This window comes from Dermacentor andersoni, chromosome 6 (assembly GCF_023375885.2).
Source record: "Dermacentor andersoni chromosome 6, qqDerAnde1_hic_scaffold, whole genome shotgun sequence".
Taxonomy (NCBI): domain Eukaryota; kingdom Metazoa; phylum Arthropoda; class Arachnida; order Ixodida; family Ixodidae; genus Dermacentor; species Dermacentor andersoni.
Window position 1 is genome coordinate 162,869,834 of NC_092819.1, and position 25,905 is coordinate 162,895,738.

General features: G+C 47.3%; 1 protein-coding gene and 1 long non-coding RNA gene across 3 annotated transcripts in view; one reads left to right on the top strand and one right to left on the bottom strand.

The window, feature by feature from the left end:
• The window catches only part of LOC129382712 (uncharacterized), a 216,534-nt gene that overhangs the window by 80,632 nt on the left and 109,997 nt on the right, over window positions 1-25,905 (bottom strand). The gene's annotated exons all lie outside the window — the stretch shown is intronic.
• LOC140218849 (uncharacterized) overlaps window positions 12,260-25,905 on the top strand; it is a 70,721-nt gene continuing 57,075 nt past the window's right edge. For both annotated transcript variants that reach the window (XR_011895039.1, XR_011895040.1), the window contains exon 1: window positions 12,260-12,580. This is a non-coding gene — a long non-coding RNA (uncharacterized lncRNA). The remainder of the gene's footprint in view (window positions 12,581-25,905) is intronic.

A 25,905-nucleotide genomic window follows, 5' to 3' on the forward strand; every position in this document is an offset into this window, starting at 1 on the left:
CCTATTGTGTTCTACTGTGCTTAACAATACCTTCACTCAGTCATTCTCATCGCCTCAGACCCCTGATCCGATGCCCGAGATAAAATCAACTAACTACCATTTCATGGATCCCATCGTTTTCGACTCAACTGGTATCAAAGCCATAGTACAAAACTTAAAACCTAAAGCATCATGTGGGGTAGATGAAATTAACACTATATTCTTACAAAACACAGCGGAATACTGTTCAATCCTACTAGAATGCATTTACTCACAATCTTACAACTCTGGCACCTTACCGTATGATTGGAAAATTGGCAAAGTAATCCCCATTCACAAAACCGGACCAACCCATGAACCACACAACTATAGACCTATTTCACTTACATCTGTACCATGCAAAGTTATGGAGCATATAATATACACGCATCTGGTTAATTTTCTTGAAAATAACAACTTCTTCACAGTTATGCAGCATGGATTCCGTAAAAACTTCTCCTGTGACACTCAGCTTATCCTCTTCACTAATGCCCTACATGCCAATTTAGATTCTGTTTTTTTAACAGATTGTATATTTCTCGACTTCTCTAAAGCATTTGACAAAGTGAACCATGCATTGCTTCTTCATAAATTAGGCGTTCTAAACATAGACCCCTCCGTAATTAATTGGATTCGCGCGTTTCTGACATCACGTGTTCAATTTGTAAGCACTAATGACGCTAACTCACCTTTAGCCCCAGTTGACTCCGGCGTCCCGCAAGGGTCTGTGCTCGGTCCTTTATTATTCCTAATTTATATTAATGACTTGCCCACTCACGTTTCCTCGAACATTTGTCTTTTTGCGGATGACTGCGTCTTGTATCGTAAGATAACTAATTCTTCAGATATTCTACTAATTCAGGAGGATCTCAATAACATAAATGAGTGGTGTCGTACGTGGCGCATGGAATTAAACATTAGAAAGTGTAAGACTATGAGGATTTCTCGTACTAACGTCATCTGCCCCACCTATACGCTAAATAACATCCCACTAGAATGTGTAACGTCATATCGATACTTGGGGGTTCACATTGCCAGCAATCTATCCTGGAAAACTCACATTGATCACATAACATCTAAGGCCACTCGCACACTGGGATACTTTCGTCGAAAATTTTCTCAAGCACCATCATCACTAAAACTCTTATTGTACACAACTTACATTCGCCCACAACTAGAGTACGCGTCATCAGTATGGGACCCTGGTCATGACACCCTCATACAGTCTCTAGAGGCAATACAGCAGAATCGATCAGCCCGTTTCATTCTCACCAACTACCAAAGAACTGCGAGTGTCACTAACATGAAAGTTCTCCTTCACCTCCCGCTGTTATCAACCCGTAGAAAACTATCTCGCATATGTCTTTTCCATAAAATATACTACCATAACACATATTTACGTTCTATCTTTGTCCAACCACCAACATACATTTCATCTCGCATAGACCACCGCCAAAAGGTAAACATTCCGCACTGCAACACCGTCGGCTTTTCATATTCATTTCTTCCCCAAACGAGCAAAGATTGGAATAACTTACCCGCATTACTTACAAGCATTATTGACACCAATAACTTTAAAAGCACACTTCAAAGCTTCATGTTATAAATTATTGTTGCGTTTGCTTGTTCTGTATAATAACTGCTTTTATGTCGTTGTTTTACATTTTGGCTTGTATTTCTATATCGCATGTTCTTTCCTTTCTTTATTTGTTACGCCATGTATTTTTGCCACGCTTACAAGTTTCTATTTACCATTCTTATTTTGTATACGATGTTTTTTGCCATGTTGTTTGCCTTCCTTCCTTATTTTGTGATTTGCCTCTGTATTTACTTATTTACTTACTTTGCCCCTCCCCTCTGCAATGTACAACCGTACCTTGAGGGTATGATAAATAAATAAATAAATAAATAAGTAAATAAATAAATAAATAAATAAAAACCACAAAGCGGAAATCACGACAACTAAGGCGCTATTTCACTAAAGCGAACCATAACTAATGTTATTACCTCAATATTTCAACGTCCATGAATAGCAGGTGAGGGACCGCAACATATCTCTTATCCATATGGAAATCTTGCTCTCGAGCCGTCAGAGCGTGCTGAATTCTCTCTCGTAAACTCGGCACAGTGCACAATGTATGCATAAACCACCCGCGTTCTATGCCGTGAATGTCTATAGAAGTGAACATTGCGATGCACATGAAATCTAACAAATAGACCGGAAGCTCTGGGAAACAATGAACGAACGTCACTCGTGCCAGTCCGCCGGAAAGGCCACACGAAAGATTGCCCCCCCCCCCCCCCCCCTATCGCAGCCTTCAAAACACTCAAGTCTCCTTCAGCCTGCCCAAGAAAGGTTTCGCATTCCCCACGGGGCAGTGAGAAGACGCAGAGCGTTGTTCTCCCTCGCCCACGCTCCGCACAGACCACGCGATATATCACGGGTTCTCTATTTGTATTTTTATAAGCGTGATGGAGAGTTCCCGCGCGTGCGCTCCACGGGATGTTAAGCATGTGATTTGCGTTTCTCACGCATACTCGACTGGCTCACGCTCACACAAGACAGAACCATGGCAGGCAGTCTTGCCCCGCGCTTATTTTCGGCGACGTGGTGCTTGAAATGTAATCCGCGCCTTATTTAGATGCGCGGAACGCTTAGACTTACACTTTAGCTTGAGATTAAGCGCGGAATTTTTGAGAGTGTAGTTGATGCAGCCTTAAGGCTTCATTACCCAGGTTCCTTCTTTTCATCCCAGACTACGTTTGTCGGTTCTGTCTCGCGAAGACCATAGGTCTGGCTTGCCAAAATTGAATAATCCCGGATAATTATAAACCCAGATAATACCCAGTGAGCCCCATAAATGCTCGAATGCGCGTCTTAGTTCTCAGCAGTGGCTATTCTGCTACCGCTGATATTTTAATCTCACTAGGCTTACCAAGACCTTGACCTAAGTGATGTGGTGAGAAATCCTAGGTAGTCCATGGTCGCCCAAGCAAGACAACACTTCTCAGCCTTTACGGTGAGCACAGCTTGACGCAAACAGCTGAGCAGCGCTCTAAAATGCACCAAATGGTCTGGCCATGAATGAGAGAAAAGACTGCGATGTCATCTAAGTAAAGCACGGCAAATGGTTCACCACCCTTTATAACCCTGTCCTTGAGGCGTGAAAAACGAAAGGGAGCATTTTTGAGTCCACAGCTCATCATTGTCGGTTGATATGTTCCTGTTGGCGCGACGAATGACGTGTATCTGCTGGCTCGCACAGTGAGCGGCACATACCAGTCACCTCGAGCTGGGTCTCGCTTAGTCACATAGGCTGCTCGACTCACCTGTTCTACCCTATACGCAATATTTGAAATCCGATACTATTTATCCTTGGTGAGAGTATTTGATTTCCAATAGTGTACTACGGGCCTTGGCTCTTAGGTGATGATAGCAGAAGCGTATTCGCTCTCGGAGGACTTAATTACTTTTAATTCGAGCATGCGCTTCACTTCCCCTGTCAGGACTTTCTCTCTACCGACGATAAAATTGATAACGCATTGATTCCCCTGGCTCATCGTATGTCAGCTCAATATCCCCATCAGCAGAACCAGCATATATTGTGTCCCCTGCACGGCTAAGGCAACTCTATGCGATCTTCAATTACCCCTGTCCAGCGCCGACTGATCCCAAGTTTCGCCTGTGAATTTCCTAATTTCACCACACCACCTAATTTTCTACCGTCCTCCCATCTCGCGGCACCCATTCTCAAACTGTAATCGTCCACCGGTTATCTATCCTACGCATTACATCGCCTGCCCAGCTCCCCGTTATTCTGTTAATGTCAATTAGAATATAGGCTATTCCCCTTTGCTCTCTGATCCATGGCGCTCTCTTCCTGTCTCTTAACGCTACGCTTAACATTCTTCGCTCCATCGCTCTTTGCGCAGTCCTTAACTTGCTCTCGAGCTTCCTTGTCAACCTCCAAGTTTCAGCCCCATATGTTAGCACCGGTAGAGTGCAGTGATTGTACACCTTTCTTTTCAAGGATATTGAGAAGCATGCAGTGAGGATCTGGCAATGTCTGCCGCATGCACTCCAACCCGTGTTTATTTTTCGGTAAATTTCCTTCCCATAATCAGGGTGCCCTGCGAGTATCTGGCCTAGGCAAACGTACTCCTCCACATACTCTAGAGCCTGACTGGTGATTTCGAACTCTTGTTTCATTACCAGGCTACGTCGGTGTTCCCTTTAAAATACTCGACGAGGCATTTTAGCTCCGGCTTTGCTCGTTGCTGGTTGATGAAGGCTTCCGCGCTTATTATTCTGAGGAAGGCGTCGTCGTCGTCGTCGTCTTGCGGCGGGGGTCGAGGGGTGCGCGTGATAGGCACTCAGCGTGCGAGTGTTTTCATCCGGACTTGTAGATTACCGTGACGTCATATTCTTGCAGTCTGAGGCTCCACCGCGCCAGCCGTCCTGATGGGTCCTTTAAGTTAGCTAGCCAACACAACGCGTGATGGTCGCTGACGACTTTGAACGGCCTGCCATATAGGTAAGGGCGGATTTTTGCTGCAGCCCAAATGATGGCAAGGCATTCCTTTTCAATCGTAGAATAATTTCCTTCCGCTTTTGACAGCGACCGGCTAGCATATCACATGTTCAAATCCGTCTTTCCTCTGGAATAGGCACCGAGGCCTAGGCTACTGGCGTCAGTGTGGATTTCTGTATCGGCGTCTTCGTCGAAGTGTGCAAGTACCGGCGGCGACTGCATGCGTCGTTTGAGTTCTTGAAATGCGTCAGCCTGTGGCGTTTCCCACTTGAACTCGACATCACATTTGGTTAGATGTGTTAGCGGCTCAGCGATGCGGGAGAAGTCCTTGACAAAGCGCCTGTAGTAGGCGCACATGACAAGAAATCTACGCACGGCCTTCTTGTCGGTGGGCTGCCGGAACTTTGCGATGGCAGCTGTCTTCTGCGGGTCGGGACGTACTCCAGATTCGCTGATGACATGGCCTAGAAACAATATCTCATCGTTAGCGAAGCGGCCCTTTTCCGGCTTCAGCGTCAGCCCTGATGACTTGGTGTCCTCTAATACTGTGACAAGCCGCCAAGGTGACCGTCGAAATTTCCGGCGAAGACAACGACGTCATCCAAGTAAACAAGACACGTGTGCCACTTCAATCCTGCAAACACTGTGTCCATGACGCGCTGAAACGTTGCAGGCGCCGAGCATAATCCGAATGGCATGACCTTGAACTCGTAGAGGCCGTCTGGCGTGATGAAGGCGGTCTTTTCGAGATCTCTCTCATCGACTTCTATTCGACTTGAGCTTCATCGACGAGAAGTATTTAGCGTTGCAGAGCCGATCCAATGCGTCGTCTATCCGTGGAAGGGGGTATACGTCCTTCTTCGTGATCTTGTTCAGTCGACGATAATCGACGCAGAAACGTAGGGTTCCGTCCTTTCTCTTCATCAGGACTACAGGAGATGCCCACGGACTTTTCGACGGCTGGATGATGTCGTCGCGAAGCATTTCGTCGACTTGATGCCTAATAGCTTCACGTTCTCGTGTCGAAACTCGGTAAGAGCTCTGGCGGAGTGGTCGAGCGCACTCTTCGGTTATTATGCGATGCTCTGCAACTGGTGTTTGTCGAATCCACGATGACGTCGAAAAGTAGTCTTTGTATCGTCGGAGAAGACTTCTTAGCTGTTGCTTCTTACTCATGGGGAGACTTGTATTTACGTCGATGTCTCGTTCGGGAACTATGGTCGTCGGGGTAGATGCGGCAGAATCCGAGAGCACAAACGCATGGCTGGTTTCCAGAATTTCCTCGATGTACGCGATCGTCGTGCCCTTGTTGATGTGCTTGGACTCCTGGCTGAAGTTTGTCAGCAACACTTTTGGATTTCCTCCGTGCAGTCGAGCGATCTCTCTTGCGACGCGAATTTCGGGGTCTAGCAGTAGGCGTTGCTCACCGTCAATGACGCCTTCTACGTTGGTAAGTGTTTTGATGCCGACGGAAATGACAATGTGGAGCGGGGCGAGATGCTGACTTGACTTTCGAGCAAGCTCAAGGCATGGTGGCTACGAGAGCTTTCCGGCGGCATCACTTGATCTTCCGACAGGGTTACCGATTTCGACTTCAGATGGATGACTGTGCCGTGTTGGTTTAGGAAGTACATGCCGAGAATGACTTCGCGTGAACATTGTTTGAGGATAACGAAGGTGGCAGGGTAAGTCCGGTCATGAACGGTAATTCTTGCCGTGCAGATTCCAGTCGGCGTGATGAGGTGCCCTCCAGCGCTCCGAATTTGAGCGTCTTCCCATTCAGTTTTAACTTTTTTTCAACTGGGCGGCGATGGGTCCACTCATGACTGAGTAATCGGCTCCTGTGTCTACTATGACGGTGACTGCGTGGCCGTCGAAAAGCACGTCGAAGTCGATGGTTCTTTGTCTTGCGTTACAGTTAGGTCTTGGTGTCAGATCACGGCTGCGTCGCGTTTACCTGTGGCTGGTACGTGTCGCCGTCAGGTTGCCTTTCGTAGGCGTATTTTTTGCTTTCGGACTTCGTCGAGACGGCGGCGTGTCGTTGTTATGTCGTCGAGGTAGTCTCCTCAGCGTCTTCGTCGGCGCCGATCTTCGTCAGTTCGACGAACAGCAACCGCACCTCCATCGGATGCTGCTTTTAGTTTTCCGGATATGGGCTCGCAGAGCGGCCCCGGGCTGGGCCAGTGTATGGTCGGCGCTGCGGCGACAGGTAGCGGCCTGGTGATGGCGAACGGTATGGTCGTCGAGGGCTCCACTGAGTGGCGGCGAGGTAGTCGGCGATATCGCGAGGTCGTTCACCAAGCTGTGGTCTCGGCGCGGTAACGTCGAACCCTCGGAGTCCCATCTCCCAGTATGGGCATCGACAGTAGATGTGCCCGTCTTCTCCGCAGTGAGAGCAAAGCGGACGGTAGTCGGGGGCGCGCCAAACGTCAGTCTTCCTTGGAATGCTGTGTGGGGTGACGGGTTGGCGTGCTGGCGGCGGGGGTGGTGGCGGACGATGGAACTGTGTCGTCACTGGGCCCTGCCGTGGGCGCGGAGGGGGAACGTGTCGGCGGGCCACGGCGGCGTATGGCATCGCTTGCGGCTAAGGCTGCGGTGATTCAGGGGCTACTCCGAGTTGTTGTTGGAGCTCCTCACGGACGCGTCGGCTATTGAAGCCAGTTGAGGCTCTGATAAAGGGAACAGCTTCTATAGCTCCTCCCGCACGACTGCTCGAATAGTCTCGCGCAGATCGTCGGTGGCCAGTGACTGAACTCCGGCGTAGTTTGTCGAGTTCGTCCGGCGGTTGAATTGCCGGTTCCGCATTTCCAGTGTCTTCTCGATGCTGGTGGCCTCGCGCAGAAACTCGTCGACGGTCTTCGGTGTGCTCCGTACCATTCCGGCGAAACGTTCCTCCTTTACACCATGCATCAGTAGCGGACTTTCTTCTCCTCGGACATTTCCGGGTCGGCCTGGCGGAATTGGCGGTTAAATCGCGATGGCCTCATTAGGCAGCTGCACTCGCGTTTCTAGTAGTGCTTGGGCTCGTTCTTGGCTTACGACCCTTGTGAATGTCAGCAGGAAGCCGCTTCGGAACAGGTCCCACGTCGTTAAGGTTCCTTCTCGGTTCTCGAACCACGTCCTGGCGACGTCTTCCAATGCGAAAAAGACATGTCGAAGTTTGTCGTCGCTGTTACAGCTGTTAAATGCAAGGACCCTCTCATCCGTCGCAAGCCAGGTTTCTGGGTCCTCGAATGTTGAACCGCGGAAGGTCGGAGGCTCCCTGGGCTGCTGCAGCACGATGGGGGACGCTGGCGCTGCCATTGGGGTTGACTGGGTGACGATCTTCCTGGTCGTCTCAGGCAAAAGTCCGTGCTCCGGGGGCAACCCTTGCAGCCTACGGCTACCTCGCTGGTTCTTGGCGACGTTGCTGTTGTCTTCCGCGTTGGGGCTTGGGTCACGGCTTTGTGGGGGCGTCTGGTACATGAACTAAAAGTACCTCCGCAAGATGGCACGTGGTAGTGACGGTTGAGGACACAGCAAGAAAACAGTGAATGGCAAAACTAAGTTTCTTGGGCGAACCTGTGCCCAGAAAAACAGGCTACACTCAATGCTCAACGAAAACGGCGAACACAGTCAGCGATCGTCGAAAATCTGATCAGCGGGTCAAGCGAGTCTGCTTTTTTAGATCAGCCGTCGTATGTTCCAGAGCAATTGCTGGGACCCACGTGGCTTCCACAAAGTTCTACGTCATTCGCGTCGTGCATACATGCAATCAGATTACACAAGGTTCGGCGACAACAGACAGCGGATAGAAGCATCGATAACATTCTAGAAACTTCCGATACATGTAGACGCGTCCTGCGCAGAGCGATAGCATTTCTTACACGGTAAAAGCGCTCACCCGTAAAAGATAAACGAGTTCACTTGTCAATACCATCGGTGCTGTCCATTTATCTTGCGCCTTTCCAACCCACTGGCATGTGTCGCATGAATGCACAAATTTCTCCACGTCTTTAAAACGTCCAAGCCAGTGACACTCTTGTGACAGCCTCTGCTTTGTTTTCTTGGTTCCAAGGTGACACGACCACAAACTACCATGAGAAGGCATCAACATGTCTGAACGATACTTCTTGGGACCGAATAGTTGATCTCGCTGCCCTCCGCACTTATCCTTCTAGAAGCGACACAGCACACCGCTTCTCAGCTTGAAAGAAACATTGTGCTTTGCTGGAGTACTCGTTCTCTTGCGCTGTCTGATCTTCTGAATGGCGGGGTCCTACACCTGCTGAGTGGCCAACTCTTCTCTATTCCCACTTAGCAGTGTAGTGACCCTGCATGACACTGGCGGCAATAAGGCATTGTCAAGGCCCTCCTTGTTCTGCGGTTCGGGAGAGTGATTCTCCGGCTGACCGGTCTCAGTTGTCTCTTTATCGCGGTGGTAGGCAGCGCGCTCATCCGTTTCCGCCACAGCCTTATTGGATGTTTCCTCCATAGTGTAGCTCTCGAAAGTGATGAGTTGTCCATTCTCGCGCCTTTGACAGGGTTATTGCTTGTATAACCCGGTCACCGAAAATAATGTTCCTCTCGTAATTACATATCTGTTTGAGAACAAGTACGGATAGCATTTACAGAGCTTTACTGAATCGGCAGCTTCGGTTGTTAGCTCACCGAAAGGACTCTCGATGACCACTGTCGCGTTTGGCAAGCACACGCTCTGTTCTTCCACCACCTGGCGGATCCATGTACATTGGCCTGAGTAGTCGGATGGTCACACATACGATGGATAAACAACATTCATTGTTACCACCGAGCTGCCCAGTGTTCTCCACGGTTTTCTGTTTACTACTAGGTCATGCATGTAAGGCTGCAACAACTTTATGTTTTCTTCGCACTCATCGACATACGAAAACGCAACCCTTTCCTTTGTGCAGTTTACCACTACCTGACCCAGCTCCTTGAATTTGCAGCAAATCAGCGGTTTCATAGTCTCAAGCGCGTTCTTTGTGTTTTGTGCGTTGGTCACTGTTCTGCTCGCTTCACTGTAGTCCTTTCTTTCATTTTTACCAAAACGATACGTGTTTTTTTCCTCTCCCCGAACTCGAGGGTTCGAAGGATGCTTCACATAACGGTTTTTTGCCGTTGTTTTGGGATTGTAGATCCTATCAACTCCTAGGCTGTTGCTAAGCTGTCGGCGCATTGCGTACTCCTCGACAAGTTCGGCCACCTTCGTCGCAGAACGTACGTCACCCCGGTCCTGTAATTAATTCATTTCCTACTCTGGGAGACAGTTGTAAAACTGATCTAATCGAATCCTCTCCACTACAGCGTTCCTGGCATTGTAGGACTCAGTGTCGTTTAAACATTTGGTTAAGCTTACCTCTACATTGTACAGAAACTCGGGATTGCTCTTTTCCCCCAAATTCTTGGCACCCCGAAATCTTTGTCTAAAGGCTTATGTTCTAAGCTTGTACATTCTTTGAAGGCAAGCCTTGACCTCCTTGTCGTTTCCGTCCTCATTGCTGAACCGCGCAATAACCTCTGCTGCCTCGCAGGGCAGAACCGTCAGTAGCTTCTGAGACCATGTGTCTCGCTGAAATGACAGTTTCTGGTACGTTAGTTCAATATTTTTTTGCTTTACAATGAGTACTACTTTGCTGAAGGACGAGTCATACTCTGAGGCAGTCCCACAGCTCAGTTATACTGCGGCATGCTGATCTCTGAACATTAAATTGTTGACAAGGCTGGAAGATTACGCAATTGGCGCGGCATTATCTTGTCTTGTGTTTAGCGCAACGCACGTTGAGTGTGAACAAAAAGAGAGGAAGAGAAGTTGATGACAGGATGGCCGCTAACTTGCAAGTGATTTGTTCTGCCCCAACTGCCCCAATTAAGCTAGCCAGGATTTTTAAGTTCACTGATTCAAACAAGGTCGGGCATCCTGGTTGTGAAAAAAGACACAACAATAAGCTTCCAGGCTGCGCACAAAGTATGGTATATAGCTATTAATTGTCTTGTGGCGCAATTTATATTAGACTGGTCGATAGATGTCTTAATGATCGTTAGCGAGATAATGGCAACAATTCCAGGGACAGATTTCATCCAGTGGCTTCTTCGCACCCCGCTGTAAAACTTGCGGCTGCGCACGAGCATGCGACGTGTTGTCATGGGTCGCAGTCACAATCCACTCACGCGCGAGATCAATGAGGCAGGGGCCTAACTTTCGTTGAATACGAGACTCAACCACTGACGCTCTGGTTTGAAATGACTTTGGGCCGCAGATCACTCCTAGCATTGCCCCTGTAGCGCCCATCAGGAGGACACGCTCGCGGAGAATTTTCTGTGGCTACGAAGGAAAAACTGCTGCACATGTGTTGCACGCTCCAAGTTATCCAGCAACGTTGACCGTGCCGCCGCCGCTGTACGCGTCGAGCTAGCGTCACCCGTCGAAGCAAATGGCCGGATGTCTAGAATAGAACCCGTACATAAAGTAGAGTATGGTTGAGTGGGACTAAGGGCTGGGGCGGCGCATGCTTTGCAACACGGCCGCTGGATAGTGACAGTGCTTTCCATTGCTCAGGAGTTACGCTGAATCGGCGTTGTTTCCACGTTCGACGGCTTAGCTTTTGCCCAGACGCCGAAGGGAAAAGCCGCAAATGAGTAAGCTTCGGCACACGGTGGTGTGTTCTGTCTTATTTATCTGTTGCTAATAAGCTGCTCGTGTTTTCTCTTCCCCAGCGTAACCTAACGTGGACTTAAAAACGCTCGACTCTCTTGAGAAACGCAATCACTTGTGCGCGCTTTGTCTCCGTAGCTTTCCCTTGATAGCCACAGAAAGTTGTCCGCGACTATAGAAGCCTGCTGCGCTGGTCACCGCGGCCGCGGCTCTGCTCACCGCTACCGAAATAAATGTAGGGACAACGGCACGGCTCGTGGGCCCCCGTCACAACTCCCTACTCCTTGTAGCGCCCAGCGACGCCGCAACACGGAGATGCTATGGTCGGCTGCTCCGATGCGACCCCTCGGCTCATTGTACCCCTATTCCATTGAAATCTTACCTTTGTAGCACTTCGCTGTTTCAAGTCCACTTGTCATATGTATAATGCCGCTCGTAAAATGCGCCTGCAAAGCTTTAGAATGCTTGAATAACTAAGTTGCTGAAGGCTGCAGTTTACCTCCTGAATTGTGATGTTCTCAAGTGCTTGCAAGTAGTATTTCCCCGCCTCTTTCCAAATATAAAATTGGACCCACCGCCAGTTCTCCTAGGCAAGCGTTAAACTTAGTACGTTTTTGGCATAAAGCATTTCAACAGAATGATAACGGAGGCCTAAGAACTTTGATAAATCTCCTATTAACCAAGATTTCAAAATTTGTTTGCATATCACACCAAACATTTTCCATATTTCCACTAAATGATAATAGAATGAACTGCATTTTTTAAGCAATACGAAAAGCCGCATATAACGGTTTTGGGCGTTTGCAGTAGCAATAGTAGCTTCAGTATAAATGCTACTATGACCTGTGCTATGCCAAAATATCATCCATGAAACCGCACACGGTAAATGCCGTCGCCTGGCCTTTACACCGGAGTGTCTCGCGAACGTTAAATGATACAACCAAACCGAGCACATGTTTTCGTGCGCTTCTCTTCGCGGACATATTCACTCAGAGGCATGTGTCGTTATCTTAGTCAAATGCTACGTATATATAAAGCGGAGGGAGCAGAAAGTTATTACATATTTCAACTTATAGCACATTCTGCCAGCTATAACTTCCACGTCCAAAGTATTTCTTTGTGAAACGTTTTCATATCTGAAGTAATCAGAAGGTGCCGCTTCCACCTTTGGCATTGCTGTGCAGTAGTTTAGTCAACACCTGCTAGCTGTTAAATGGAAGTGATATCTGTTCCCGAAAGCTGCATCTAACATAAGATAGACGTCCTGTGCACAATGCTACGAATTTGTGGTTTTGCATTTGGCTTTGCCTTTACATTAGGGAATCTTGTACTGGCCAGTAGTTCTATTCGCAAGAGCAAGATCGATGGATGGACGGTAAGTGAGAATTATCCTACTAAAATATAACACGTCATCTTTGTTCATTGTGCAAATATTACGGATCTTACTTCCAGCTATTATTTCGCAAGTATTTCTTGGCCCTCTATTGCACTAAAATTGAAGTATTCAGGATCCGTTTGCGCGTAACATCACGCCAAAAATTGTATACCATTGAGGCACTACATAAAGTGCTCTGAGGTCGAAATGTCAGCGCTTGAGACACATACAGGACGAAAAGCGGACGTGGAAAAAGAACCACCCTCTTTTCTGTTTGCCTTCGCTCGACCTACTGCTTGTGTTAAGCATTGCCGTTTTCCAGATGCTGTACTAACCGGCCCGCGAGTCTCCTAAGATTTCAGGTAACACTATCGTCTGCAGCTAATACGAACAGGTTTCGAAACATTCGTAGGAAACTGAACCAATTTTAGCATTGTCTTCTCTGCTAAGGCTAGTATAAAGGCGCAGAGGTAACGAGTGGAGAATATTCTACGGCTACATGTAAGCACAGTTTGTGTGCGTAAGCAATGTAAAACTGAAAAGCATTTTAAGACGCGGAAGCCGGTAAGGTATCGTAATTACATGTTGTATCATAATTACTTAAGGTTAACGTAAACCATAAGTAGGGAGCGCTGCACGAGTTGGCTTGGCGACATTATTAAAGCACCTCTAAGAAGAACACACTTGGAAGCGATCACAGGAAGGAGCGCTCACTCTCAAAATCATCACCATCATAATGATCATCAGCCTATTTCTGTATCCACTGAAGGATGAAGGCCTCTCCCTGCGATCTCCAATTACCCCTGTCTTGCGCTAACTTACACTAACATGGGCCTGCAAATTTCCTAGTTTCGTCACCTCACCTAGTTTCTTTTTTCGTCCTTCACTGTGCTTCCCTTCCTTTGACACCCATTCTGTAACACTCATGGCCCACCGATTATATACCCTTAGTTTACATGGCCTGCCCAGCTTCATTTTTTTTCTCTTCATATCAACTAGAATAACGGCAATGCCCGCTTGCTCCCTGATCCACACAGCTTTCTTCTTGTCTCCTGATGTTACATCTAACATTTTTCGTTCCATCGCGCTTTTAGCTAAAGTTAAATACGGAAAACTAAATATAAACTTCAATCCTTAACTAATGCTGCTTTGTGGAGAACAACAAACTGAACGCGAAATTCAAAGCAAGTGGGAAGCAATCCAGCAGCATTCATCATCACTTGCCGTCGAATTAGTCCGCGCCAATGGAAAGATAATCCATTCCTGCATAACCATTTCTGCCCATGGCACAGCCAGGTGGTTTCTATAGTCATATTGACTATGGGAATAATAATAAAAAAACAACAACAACAACGACAATAATAATAATAATAATAATAATAATATTTCAGGTATCTTCATCTGAGTTGTACGCAAGAATACATGTGTGAGAGGAAACAGTCGTATGGCCTCATTTTCTGCAACGGTGCGCTGGTGGAGTGACGTCTGGTAACATTAGTCCCGAACCACATGTGCCAACTTGGGTGCAGTTTCAACGCCGCATTGCTTAGAGATGTCCAGTTTCAGGTTTAGAGACCAAGGCTTTTGCAACCTTGCCGCATGGTGCGTAGGTATCGGAGAGGAAAGAATATCGATATCTAGTGCTGACGTTCAGCTCGGTTAGTGGTGTACTTGCTGTGCAAGAGACGAACAACTGTCAAACGTCATGTACAGCGCTAAATGTAGTATGCCAGATGAGTCTGTGGGGTGGCAACCGTTTGCTACGACTAGTCAGTGAAGTAATAATAAAAAATACGCAGATCCTACGTACTCTGAGATTAAATGCAAGCGAAGCTTTGTCTGCTGTTTGCGATTGTTGGCGTTATTTGGCGGTGATCTTTGACGGCATACGACAGTTGTGACAGGATCTGAAATGTTACCTTGCCTGCTCCGCCTGTGTTTGTTGCTCTTGCTCCGCTCGACGTTTTATGCGAGCCTTCGTTTCCTCGGCACTAAGTGCACGCTTCGGCGCCATTCTGGGTAGTAGCGTTGTAGCTCACAAAACTGCCCTCTCTCAATCTATATTCCTTCTGTGACGTTCTCCCAACCTCCTCCCTCTGCGGTCGTTGCTGTTGTGGGTGGGCACGGAGACAAGCGTGACAGCTCATTGTGCACATGCGACGCGCCATAAATGTTGACACGAGCTTCTCCGGTGAAATCCGGTGTCGACGCCGCGGGCATCGCTTGGCGAATAATAATTTTGAACCACAACCGCGCAGGCCCTCCACGTGGCGCGTACCGTTTCTTACATTCTATACAAAGTTATTCCTCGCAATTTTGAGAATGACAGCTCATAAGCAAATCTCATGAAGCGAAACACCAATAGCGCAAGCCTTTTTTTACGTCTTTGTGGCATGGCCACGTCTCAACCACGTCCCGACGCGGCCGACGTTAGCGGCAAGGAAGACCCCAGCACCAGCAGCAGCGGAAAATCGAAGAGGAAGAGTAAGCTTCGACTTAAACGTGTGTTCACGTCCCAAATGTCGTATTCGCAAACTATCTGCTTTCCCTGATGTTCAACGCATGGCAGTGACTTGAACAACGCCAAAGCGATGTGGACCGACTGCCTTTTGGCCGCCACGGACTGGTGGCCATTGAGTAAATTCAAGGGGATCTGGGCTGGGCCACTTAAGAAGTTTGTGACGCAAAGAGCAAGCTGACATGCGAGGGCCATTCACGCTTAAGGCACGACGAGAAATAGGCACGATGCTTTTCCAGGTGTACTACTGTAGCCAGACAACTTGGTGTAAGGAGTTGGTGGAGCAACTGCATGCACACCCTTCGCAGGAAGGCTTCTCTTACAAAACCAACAAGACAAGTACATAAAAAAGGGGGCGATAGCTATTCTAGCCGAGGTGTTCGAAGCAGAGACTGTGCAATGGCGGAATACGACGGAATGCAAGTCGGCCCTTTGTGTCTATCGCAAAGCACGAGTGGCATTTCTATGAAATGGCAGTACGATAATGGCAGCTGAACTTGTCAGGTCCTTGAAGCAAAGGCGGTGCACCGTCACTGCTTCAATGCATCTGCCGACATCGTGGTGGCGCTGTGCTGGATCTATGGGAAGCAGTCGAAGACAATCGATCATCTGGTGCTCAGCTGTGAAGTTTTGTGTCCACGACAGCCAGAGGGCGCCGTCTCACTGCGGGTGCAGGGCTTTGCCGTCCATTCGAAACACGTCACGAAGACGCACGCAGACAGCGCGGCAGTGCCCAACATAACTAAGGGCAAGATTATCGCAGTGCTGGCACACGATGCGTCCGTATCCAGTGCGGCAAGTGTGTATGACAGTCGAAGAGCTGGAGAACATCGACCAAGGCGGCTATATCGTGTTTTTCTTTTATTTATTTTTATTTACTCCGCTATGCCAATTGCAGTTTATGTGCTCGAAGCAAAGGGCACAGTTCCTCACAATATTATCTACAGAGAAATCTAGCGCCACCGTCTATGGGAGTTTGCTAACGGGCGCTGTGCCGTTAAGCGAATGGCAGTATATCGGTGTGCGAGCCTTTTGTTGACTTCTGTATAGCGAAGCCTCACCTAAAGCGTGGATATGGCTGTACAGATGAAACCTTGCTAAGATAAATTTTTTATAAAAGGTTTTCATTCCCCGTAATACATATTTCATCGAAGGTTACCTATCTGGATTGCACAATCAAACGAACTAAAGCGACAACAGACGGCAAGCTATCGCAAAGCGGGCGCAGACTTCATCGTCTGTCCACTTATTTTAGCAGTCCGTCGAGAGTTCTTACGTTTCATATAGTTGTACATCGAAGCAAAAGTCCTCACAATTAAATAAAACATTTTTAATGCTTATCATTATATGGAATGCCTGTGCAAAAGTTCCGTGTGGATCCAGGAAATGTATTTGCCAATACTAGGCGAGAATGCAGTTTAAGCCCATTGCGTGCGTGGTAAATGTAATGTGTAATATGTAACATAATATGCAATACCCCCACAGTGGGGCCTTTTAGGTTATAAAGTGAAAGTGAAAGTAAATAGCCACCATCCGCAGTACAACGTCAAATGATCCAGTGTCCGCGATAACAATAGGCACGCTGGCGCAAAACATTCTACGAGCGCGTCCACTTTCGTCCTTCCCCATCTCCAATACGTAGACCGGAGGCCTGGGCCAGAAATGCCTATGCACATACCAAGAGGATGGCATACAGTCTGGACGCTTTGGCAAACGCCCGAAGAAAGAGCATGGAAGGTGACTAACTGGTGCTCGAACTCGTGCATTAATTACGCACACCCGCGCAGCCATCATCCCTCGACTGCTTGTGACTGCACTAACGCGTTGGTTATGCCGCACTGACCATCGGGCAAACAAACGATACGTCCCTAAACGGGAACTGTCGAACATATGCGTAGCTTCATAAGCCAGGTTGGCGCGGTTGCGAATGTATATATTGGGCAGTGTAAGCACGTGCATCTCACTGCTCGAACTCGGCACGCGTGTATAAACAAATCACGCATAGTACGTCAGCATAACCGCCACACAGGTAATTACCACGCATAACACATTCCGCGCCACGCCGATAGCCACCATATAATGCCACAAATATCTTGGACAGTTCACTGCCCATTAAGAAAGGTTGTGCTTAAATTATGTGCATAAATAAAGGTAAAACAGTTTTTACGCGTTGTTTTAGTAGAAAGTGAATCATTGTGACAGACGGAACGGTGTTAGCCATGCGAATCGTCAGGTTATCCTGGCTCTCCGAGGACGATGCCAATTCAAAGCCACCTGATGCTGGCACTCCCATGCATTCGACAAGGTAGCAGCGCCAGATTTTCCTCTAGGTGGTATAGTGAAAAACTAAGCTTCAACAGCCTCATATCATCATCATTCTTATTATTGAAACTAGATGACGAATACCTGTGCTCATTTAATGTCACATCACCACATCTGCCACAGTAACTGGATCAACACTGTCGTGCGGCAACGAGGGCTGGAAAGCAACAGCTAATATGCACGAAACAAATGATCTTACGGAACAAAAGAAAGCTAAAGCCAGCCCCGTCAAGAATCTCCAGCTCACTATTCATAACCTTTAATACTCATGACAGCTTCACGGCCGAGCAAATTATTTTGAATGTTATCTACGTGTGAAACATTCTTCAAAATTTGCGATAATTTGCGCGCATAGATGCTTGCAAGGGACTCATTTACATAAATACGCTCTCTTCCTTTGTCTCTCTCTCTCTCTCTCTCTCTCTATATATATATATATATATATATATATATATATATATATATAATGCAGAGATTCTGCGTTCGGCTCCCACCGGCGGCGTTATCTTTTCGTCCACTTTCATTTCCTTTTTCTTCATTATTTATTACATTTCCATTTCTACCCTAGCTAATTTCCTACATGCGTTTATCGGCTTCCTTGTCTAGATTACTCTAAAATCGCGTTATTATTTGCAGGAGATATCCACATGCATAATTTACTAACAAAATATTCGCTAAATATCCTTCAATGAACTATTTGACTGCACACTGCCATCTTCACATTGTAGCTGGTGAAATCGCAAGCCACATTAATTTGAAACGACTTCCGCGGATGGGACCAGTTTCTACGCTAACGTCTTCATCAGAGCTAGTCGTTAAGGCGAGGTCTTTGAACTAAACAGCGCGACAGACGGGACACGGCTGGTAGCAAATGGACCACAGGTTGACCGGTATATAAGCATTCACGACTAGTAGTTTAAGCCACTGCCGACGCCTTCTATACTTTCTACTACAGAAGTTTCTGTTTTCTTGTCTATGGTCACTTATGAAGATAACACTCAGGCTACAAGCAAAAGAGAAAAACAGAACAGAAATTCTTAGGAAGCTCAGAGGTAATCGAAACCACGCCAACAAAGAAGTTGCTAGAAACTACAAGAATGATTTGCTAGGAAAAGCAAGACTGTAAAAAAGGTATAAATACACGTGTACAAACCAAAGTGTTACAAAGGAATTAGCACGATCCATCAGTAAAATGCTTTCTAGGGAATCAAGAACTTGAAACAAGTACTAAAAAGCAACCTGCAGCACCAACGAACCAACAAGAGCAACTGCGCATCTGACAGTAAAGTACAACAAAAGAAACCAGTTTCAAGTTATGTCTTCCGCAAGCATGCTGAAAATGCGTTCGTGCTGTTGTTATTTGAGAGCTTCCAAGCATGCTCATTGGTTTTGTTGGTCATTGGTCTTTTGTTAAATCAGTAAGTGGAACAAACGTTAGAATGTGTAACAATGAAACCGGAAGAACAGCCTGAGTAGAGGCACCGGCTTCCTGTTTAGATTGTTAGCTAACTGTTTCATTTTTTTTTTTTCTGTCGTAATAAAAGAAAAGCTTCTGGGGTTGACTATAGTGTCTGTCCTGTTGTGCTTCCCTATTATAACCTTCCAGCTTTTGTGGTAAAATACCTTCTACAAACTTACAACTGTTTCAGTTGGAATTCCATATCATACTTTTATACAGCCAGGCCAATATAATCATAATGGTGTGCACGTATCTTTCGCCATCGTGCTTAGCAGTTGTCATAGATATAGTCATCCGGCTGAACGAGAGAGAAAACGCGCGTCCTTAAAAATGATTAAAGATACGCTCATAACTACATCACGCGCTTGCATATTATGTGTGGCCTTGACTATTTCTCGTGGTGGCATCGTTACTGCGTTGAATGAATACTTGTTAACGTTGTTTTGGTGAGTAGCCACATCGATTACAATGTGGCTGCGAAATGCTATGTAGTCAAGCAAGAAGCACTCTTTCCTTTAACCTTGGCTACTTCTCGCTTTTAGTCACGTTCTTGCGTGTCAGCAACATCGCTGAGAAGGAGACCGTAATCGGAAAGCTCAATGTGTTAAGTTATTCTGGTTACTCCTCAGGTCCGTTATGACCTTTGACCTTTGGAAGGAATCGAACCCATGAGCACTGGTGGGAGTCGAACACACACTTTTGGTGGGAGAAAAGAAGTTAGGAAGTAACAACGCATTCGAATGCGAATGTCAAGTAAATTAATTAATCTGTCGGGAGTGCGCAAGCTTTCGCCTTCTTTACCGTACGCTAAAATGACTGTCAACTTTTTCTGGCTTTCATTGCAGATAGTTAAGTTAACTGTGCAATGACTCTAAACATTTCCGAATATATTCATGTACACTTCTTATAATCCGCTCAGCCTCCGTAACAAATGGCACTTCCACTTGATCAAACGCATTTTCGTAATATGCAAGGACGACACAGAGGTGTAGGTTAGGAGTACTCTGAAATTACACTTGAGAAGGACAAGAAGATTGCTAAAATCTGAACACGTTTGAAGCATCGAAATACGATCTGTTTGTTTTTTGCATGCAAACATTTATCATGCCGTGGCCACCAGAACACATGCCGTTTAATTCTCTGCCATTAAAATCAATTGTGAAGAGCACGTCAAGCGGCTGATCGCTCTACGTACATTTGTTGTCCTTTAAGATAGTCTTAAGGTCGACTGGGGAACCATATGTCCGTTTCTACCGAGAAGGGAGATCAGTGAATGCATTTCGAAAGCTAGAAATCGAGCGGTCGCAGCGATGCGGGAAAGTTTAACTACTTGTCCCAGTGCGTTGACCGCTCTGTAATTTCTTTCGTACCACGGAACGTGAATAACGTGGCGTATCACTCAGCAGTAAAAAAAGAAGAAAAAATAATCGTTAGCGTGCGCTCATATCATATCGTCTTATGCACTTTATAATACGATAACTGCCTTTTGCTAACGCACAACTTTTGCTTAGTGGTTACCTGACGGCCTGAGGTGTGCTGTTAATATGTGTCTTTGATGCCACGAGGGTGAACTTTGACTCACGGGTACAACGTTAGCTTTACTTACAGCTGACAAAATAAACACTAATATGTATCACTATCGTGTGCGACAACAGTCCCTAGTTCTTGAATTCTAGCGCGAAGTGACACAGACAGAGACTAGAAGCAGACAGGACAATCGTGAGACGCTCTGCATGTTTTTTCTCCGATTCTGCAACCTTCGAATATCTGCGTCGTCGGCGCTCGAGCTGTGTTCGAGTGCGTTGCTTTTGTGGGAGTATCATACTTTATGCCTGTGTTCGTCGCGGTTATTAAGTGGAGATTCCCAAGGCAAGGAAAACTTCCAACAAACGTTCATTTGACGGCGACCGTTACCACGGCCGCTGGACCTTTTATTGCGAAAGCAATACTGCTCGCACTTTCGGCCCATCGGTGGTCGTGGCGCCTCCTTACACAGCTGCGCGTCACGTGACCGTGTGACTTCACGCCAGACCGAGAGACGGGGCCCAAGATCGCGGCATCGATGGTAGAGGCGAAGCCTTGCGCGCCGCTGATGCGGCGCTACCGAGAGAGGGCGCTCGCTGGTGTGACGTCACGCTAGGAGGATAAATGGGGCTACAGCTCGGCTCCTCGAAGTGGGCGCGCTGCCTTGCGCTATGTCGGATGATGTATAGCCATAAGTTTAACAAAGGGCAACCATGTCCACACCATCAGGCGAACCAAGGCGCAGCCAAGGGTATTGCGTCACGCTAGGAGGATAAATGGGGCTACAGCTCGGCTCCTCGAAGTGGGCGCGCTGCCTTGCGCTATGTCGGATGATGTATAGCCATAAGTTTAACAAAGGGCAACCATGTCCACACCATCAGGCGAACCAAGGCGCAGCCAAGGGTATTGCTTTCGCAATCTTCCAGGCTTAACCAAACTAACCCTTCAGCCAAGTTCTTCTTTTTTATCCAGCGGCCGTGCCGTTACACTCGCCTTCAAAAGAAAATGGGTGCACGCGACGCGGTGAGACGTCAAACGCAGAACCCACCAGCTTGCCTGCATCTGTTCTGGAGGAGATCAAACGTGTGTATAGGCAGCTCTCGCAAGCTGAGCTCCTGGAGAATTGCCTCTATGGGCGAACTCAAAACGCAAATGAGTCGTTCAACCATGTTTGGGAACGCGCGCAAAAGAACATGTTTGTTCAGCTTCAGATACTAACCCCGTATTCAGAAATGCAACTTAAGTGGAAGCCCATGCTTGACTTGATTTAAACGATGCCTGGCGTGAATGTGCCCAGGGACGGTCACTTCATTTCCTTCGGCGCGTATACGATAGGCGTCATTTAGTTCAAGTCAAGCATGGACTTCGTGTCAAGATGCATTACTGCATACGGTGGTAAGGATAGCAGCTCTGGATGCTGTCGTTTCATTTAATGATGGAGGCATCGCATGAGCCAACTTTTTGAAGTCGTGTGGATTGAACCCTCGGCGCAACACCATCAAGTGGCTCAGGGATGTACACCACAAGCGAATGTACTTTGCGGACCGAGCAGCGCGACAGCTCACAAAAGAGGCAAGGCAAGCAAAACGAGAAGCCGAAAAGCGCGAAAAGCCGGGGCCTATTAAACCAATGATTCTGATGCTTTGAGTGCAAATAAAAACTGCCTTTTCCCTCTTTTTTTCTTTAGGCTTAATTATTTCGAAAGGTGTTTTTTTATATAGAAAGGTACCATTATTTCCTACACCATGAATATACACGGCTCATTGTTTTTTTCAACCAGGTTCACAAGCTTTGGCAGCTACTGAACTAGAATTAAACAATTACATGCAGAAGTATTTCATTACAAATTTTTAAGTACGCATAGAACCAACAATGTATATACTCGACCTAACATCTTGATTAAAAATGTAATTTTCAACATGTTTGATAAGTCTAGTTGAGTTAAAAGAGCGCGAAATTTGGAAAAAATCTTGTGTATGTTTACCAGGGTACCGCTATTAGTTAGCGAAAATTATGTTCCTCAACAAGGCCAGAGAGAGAGAGATAAAGAGGAAAGGCAGGGAGGTTAACCAGGTATCAGTCTCCGGTTTGCTACCCTACACTGGGGACGGGAGATAGGGGTTAGAAAGAGTACAGAGAGGAAAACTTAAAAAAACACGCACAATCGCAGGCACACAAACACAAGAGGCGTTCCAGTTAAAGTCACAAAGGCCGGTAGTTCGCAAAAAGCGCAATAGTGCTTGCACGGCCTTCTTCTGTGACGGTAGGTCCTTTCGATGCTGTAAAATTCTTTTTTTACGATAGCGGTTGGTCGTCCAGCTGGTCAAGTTCCTTGCGAAGGCATTCCCTCTGTGGACTGTACTGCGGGCAGGCGCACAAAATATGGTCAATCGATTCTTTATGGCCGCCGTGGTCCCAGGTTGCGGTGTCGGTCATTCCTATGCGGAATGCATAGGCTTTGCTAAAAGCAACGCTCAACCACAGTCGATATAGAAGCGTGGCGTCTCTACGGCGAAGCTGTGATGTCGCTCGAAGACTTAATGTGGGATAAAGTAAGTACAGTCGCGCATTTCTTAAATCTGGCTCATTCCATTGCGGCGCGGTGCCCTGTTGAGCAAGTAGGCGGAGATTCCGTGCTGCGTCAGTTCTAGAAAGTGGAATGGGGATTTGGTGCTTTTCAGTATGGGCTGAGCGGGCAGCTGATCTACCCGTTCATTGCCGGTAATGCCGCATTGACGTGGAAGCCACTGGAAGATAATTTCATCGCCTGCATCACTTATATAGTGTAACGTATCTGTAATATGAAAAATATGAAATATTAGTTGTTCGTGCAGTCCACGTAGTAAAGGTGACAGTAGAAACTGCAGTGACGCCTTCGAATCGCAGAATACCGTCCACTTGTGTGGCGGTTCATCACGAATGTGATGAAGGGCAGCAAACAGCGCTGCGAGCTCTGCTGCCGTCGATGTTGTCGCGTGGGTCGTCTTAAATTTGATTGTTGCAACTTTCGCTGGTATGACGATTGCCGCCGCGGAGCTGGTTGGAAGGACACATCCATCAGTGTAAATATGCGTAGAGTCATGGTAGTTCTCGTACAAATATAGTAGCGTGAGCTGTTTAAGGGCTGGTGATGATAGATCAGCTTTTTTCGAGATGCCAGGTATCGTGAGATTGATTTTTGGCTGAGCGAGACACCATGGAGGAATCGAAGGTCTCGCAGCCGTACTGAAACAAGCTGGCAATGATTCATCATATGCGGTTATTGTTTGGCTGAAAAATGTGTGGTCTGTCCGCTGATAGAGAGGTTAAGTGCTGACAGTGATGACGACAAGACCCACATTGAGCACTTCAATTTCAATGTGGGTCTTGACAAGATGGTGTCTAGCGATTGCTATCGTAGCCACTGTTGAAGCACTCTGAGGCAGGCCTAGACAGATCCGGAGCACTTGAGCCTGAAGACTGTATTGTCCGTAGATTCATTTTACCTGTGTTGGTTATTGCTGGCAAGCTGTATCGCAGAAACTCTCGCAAAAGCACCCTGTACAGTTGTAACATGGCACTTGTCGACATTCCACAGGTCTTGCCAGCGAAAAACTTGAACGGGTGGCAAATGCCTGTCAACAGTTTTTCACGTAGGATACGTGAGGGCTCCATGACAAGTCCCTGTCGATTATGACACCTACAAACTTGTACGATCGGACTCGTCGTATGATTTGGCCATTTACCGTTACGCTATAGTTTGCCATGGGATTGCACGTAAATGGCACTAATGCGCATTTCTCTGACAACATTTCCAGGCCTAGATTATGGAGGTAGATAGCGGTTTGTGTGGCGGCTCTCTGAATTCTCACTCGCAACTGTAGGCGTGTTACTGCAGACGTCCATATGCAGATGTCATCCGCGTACATTGATAGCCCGACTGTGGTTGGCACGTGCTCAAGGAGAGAAATTAGTGTTAGATTAACTAACACAGGGCTAAGTACAACGTCCTAGGGGACGCCCCGGTAGCTATAATGTAGACAAGTATGGCCTTCCTCGGTGCTTACAAAAAAGGATCGCATGGAGAGATAGCTCCGCATTCATTGAAACATCCGACCACCCACTCCTACCTCTGCGAGAGCAGAGAGGATCATCATCATCATCAGCCTGGTTACGCCCACTGCAGGGCAAAGGCCTCTCCCATACTTCTCCAACTGCCCCGGTTATGTACTAATTGTGGCCATGTTGACCCTCCAAACTTCCTAATCTCATCTGCACACCTAACTTTCTGTCGCCCCCTGCTACGCTTCCCTTCCCTCGGAATCCAGTCCGTAACCCTCAATGACCACCGGTTATCTTCCCTCCTCATTACATGTCCTGCCCATGCCCATTTCTTTTTCTTGAGTTCAACTAAGATGTCATTAACGTGCGTTTGTTCCCTCACCCAATCTGCTCTTTTCTTATCCCTTAATGTTACACCTATCATTCTTCTTTCCATAGCTCGTTGCGTCGTCCTCAATTTAAGTAAAACCCTTTTCGTAAGCCTCCAGGTTTCTGCTCCGTACGTGAGTACTGGTAAGACACAGCTGTTATAAACTTTTCTCTTGAGGGATAATGGGCAGAGAGGATGGCTTCATGCATAACGTTGTCACACGCCCCTTTAACGCCGAGGAATAAGGAACCGCAGAGACACTTACGGGCATTTCTCATGCTGAATGTAGGTGACCAGGTCGACGACGTTATCGATCGATGATCGACCACGTCGAAAGCCCGCCATGGCAACCGGGTAGGTGTTGTGGTACTCCAAGTACCCCTCCAGCCGTCCTAGGACCATCTTCTCCATTACTTTGCCCACACAGCTCGCCAAAGCGATCGGGCGATATGATGAGAGTTCCAACGGCGACTTGCCAGGCTTCAGCAGTGGAACAACGCGACTTGTCTTCCAGGTTGTCGGTAGCGTGCCATCTCTCCAAGATTCATTGTGCAGCTCGTGGAGAACACCTCTCGCTCACTCCCCCAGGTGACACAGAGCTCAGTAGGAAATTGCGTCAGGCCCTGGCGCTGATGTGCGGCTACACAAAGCTAATGCTGCCTTCAGTTGATGGATTGAGAATGGTAGAACCATGCGGTGATCACGTGGTGGCGGACATCTACTCGAAGGCGATGGAATGTTGTTAGCTGTGAATTGGTTGGATAATCTGGCGCTGAAATCCTCTGCCACGTACATCTCCGATCTGTTTTGAGAGAGGGCAATAGCCTTGAACTGGAATCGCTGTACGGGGAGTGTCCGGAGACCGCGCACCGTTCTCGATAGTTGCGATAAAGGCTTGCGTGGATCTAGCGACTCACAGAAGGCAGTCCAACGTTGCGATTCGAGCATGTCTAACCGGCGCTAGATCTTCTTTTGCGTGCGTCTGGTGGTCCGTAAATCGCCCATTGTCTTCGTATGTCGGTATCTTCGTTCAGCAAGTCGTCGGATTGCTCGAAGTCGTTCTAGTTCCACATCAAATTCCGTCAGTTTCG